This window comes from Nannospalax galili, unplaced genomic scaffold (genome assembly GCF_000622305.1).
Source record: "Nannospalax galili isolate Female #2095 unplaced genomic scaffold, S.galili_v1.0 scaffold138, whole genome shotgun sequence".
Classification (NCBI taxonomy): Eukaryota; Metazoa; Chordata; class Mammalia; order Rodentia; family Spalacidae; genus Nannospalax; species Nannospalax galili.
Genome location: NW_008341333.1, coordinates 350,186 through 353,370, shown reverse-complemented (window position 1 = coordinate 353,370; position 3,185 = coordinate 350,186).

Here is a 3,185-nt window from a genome sequence, read left to right as displayed (position 1 = left end):
CCTGTGGGGAACGTTTCCTATTCAAACACATAACACTCTTTTCTAAGGCTCCTTTTCTGAGAATTCAGTGTTTAGGCTTAAAGCAATTATGAACTTCTTAAGAAGGGCCATGCAAAGATCTCTGCCATTATAAGTGCTATTTTTACCTTTCTCTACTCAAGTTTGAAGCCTCTTCTCCTCTAACTTACTGTTTTTCTTTATAAAGACTTGGAACACTTTTTCTGATGACTAAATCAAGAAAAAAAGAAGTCAGTCTGACCCAGAATCTAACAATCTGACAATGTAATTAAGTAAACAAAGTGCAGTCAACTAGAAATATGGGGCAATATCTGTGTGCATTAAATGAACTTTTAAAAAAATATTTTATTATTTTTTTGTGTGTATTATCTGCATTGTACGTAAATGCACCCAGGTCGGACAATACCCGCAGAGGACAGAGGAGGCTGTTGGATCCCCTGGAACTGGAGTTACAGACAGTTGTTAGCTGCCTTGTGGGTGCTGGGATTTGTACCTGGGTCTTCTGCAAGAACAACCAGTGTTCTTAACCACTGAGCCATCTCTCTGGCCCTTAAAGGAACTTTAAAAAATATATTTTATTTATTATTTTTATGTGTATGTGTGTATTACCTGCATGTAGGTAAGTGCACCTGTGTTGTGGGGGACAGAAGAGGTTGGTGAATCCCCTGGAACTGGAGTTAGAGACAGTTGTTAGTTGCTATGTGGGTGCTGGGATTTGAACCCAGATCTTCTGTAAGAACAGTCAGTGTTCTTAACCGCTGAGCCATCTCCCAAGCCCCTAAATGTAGCAAAGGTGGGGCTCATTCCTTTACTGTGGTCATGACCACAATCAGCACCATTAGAACTTTCTATAGTGATCAGAACGTTTATTATAGATTAATTAACACAGTAGCCATCAATCACAGGTAGCTATTGAGTATTTGAAATGTGGTTAGTACAATCAAGGAACTAACATTTTAACTTCTATCTTAAGTACCAACATGGGTTGGTATTTATTGAGTAGTGAAGGTCCAGGTGGTATGAATAAATAAAGCTTGTCTTATGTTATTAGAAGAGGAACCTTGAAGGCTCAGAATAATTTAAAAAAAAAGTGTTTCAAAGGAAAAAGCATGTATGAGCTGGCTTAGTTTATACTGATACTGTGACAGTACCGGATGTTAGGTTGGGGGATTGTGATAGGTTATTACACTGGGCTTCATGCAGCTGACAGGACTTAATGCTTTAGTTTATGGAGTCATTATTTCTGATCAGTGGCTGATAACAGGTCTTACCTGTTCTAGGCATTATGTTGAGTCTCACATGAATTATTTCATTTAGTTATTTTAACAATCCTTGAAAGAAAACAAAACACAAGAGAAAGGGGACTGAATTATTAAGGAGCTTCATGGAGAGAGGGGAGGAACAGTGTGGAGTTGTCTGTGCTGTAGAGCAAATAAATTAAGAGCTCCCACACTCCTTGGTAAGTCAGACGGAACTTTTCAGTCTGAGAACAGGAGGGAAGATCAGGAGGAAAGAAAGGTCCAGACAGTAGCAAGATGAAGCCAGGAGGCCTCAGGCTTGTCTTGGAAGAGGACCTTTTATTCCTTTGTGCACATGAGAACTTTCACAAAATGGATAGCAGACAGAAAACCTTTCAGGAGGGTGGCAAGGTTGCTGGAGCTAGACATTTTTTTTTTTTTTTTTTTTAGTGAAGGACCATTATCATGTGGCCTTTACAAGCTGTCATTATATAATCTCATTTTACCTATTTGATTATGCAGGGACATACTATTTTTCCCCCAATTGCTTCCAAGTTATTAAAAGAACAGAGGTTCAAAAACGTTACCAACTTAAAGGAAAAGAAATAAACGACTGTACACGAAGGTGCTGGCACAAATTCTAGGTAAGAAACAGATGAAAAAGGGGGCTGTCTACACAGATTTATTTTAGTGTAGACAAAAACCAAAAATCATTTCGGACTTTGATAAGTGCTGTAACAGATACTAAAATATGATGGAGTGATGGAAAACGTGTAGGGAGGTAGAGGTTGCACTACCGTGGTGGGGGACCAGGGAGCTGAGAACTTCAGGATGAGAGAAGTGGAAGGCTCCCCCAGACCCAACCAAGGCCAAGTGTAGAGGCTGTGCGGCAGGGACTAGATACAAAAGCTAGTGGGACAGAAGCTCGGCAAGCAGGAGGGAGTAGGCCAAAGTCGGGAGGCCAGTGGGCAAACACCCGTGCCAACGTAGGGGCAAGGATCAGGATGCCTAGCTCGCCTCCGCAGGGTCCTGACCCTCCTGCAAGCCTCCCAGCACGTGGCAAGGGGCACAAGGAGACCAGGAGCCAGAGTCCCGGCGACCTAGAGGGCCCAGCGATTCCTGGAAGCGCCTTCCAACCCTGTGAGGACCACACCCGGGCCCTCCCACCCCCGGGGCGGCCTGATGGCTTCCCACCCGGGGAGGTGGGCCCGTCCATCAAAACTTTGGTCGCATGCGCTGCGGAGACAACATAAATTGCGCTTAGGACGAAGTTCTGTGGAAAGCAGCTCTCTGGATTCCTGTCTTGTTTTCCCTTGTAGCTTTCCCGGTAGATACGCTTCTCAAGACCCTCTCCAAGCCACCCCCCCTCCAACAGCGAACGTATTGGTTTAGCCCCTCCGCCCGGATTGGCTGAGGCTTTAGGCCTCAGCCAGGGATTGGAGGACGGTAGTTCCTTTCCTCTTCGCGCTTCCATTGGCCCGAATTCCCCGTTTCTGGGCGGAGCGTCCGGGGACGGTTTCCACCCCCTTGTTTACGGGTGCGCAGTTGTAGCGCTCTGCGAGCTGGGATGGCTCTAAAGTTCCCCATTCAAGCCCGCTGACCAATTAGGGTTCTCGCCCCGCCCTTACCCCGCTCTTACCCCGCCCTCGCCCGCGCCCCCGCACGCCTGCCCGGTGGTACGGCCCACACCTTTAGAACGGCGGCGCGTGCGGAACCTGGCGCGTTCCTCTGCCGGTGCTCGCCGGCCTCCCCCCCATGCCAAGCCCGCTTGGTATGGCCCGCGCCGCCTCCTTCGCTCGCTGAGAGTCTTGACCCCCTCCCAGTCCGCGGCTCTTGGTGCCGCCCGGGAGAACCAGGTCAGCGGTCGGTTCTCGTGAAAACAAAAACAATCGGCGGCGCCGCCGCGGGCAGCCGAACGCGGCGAGCCGG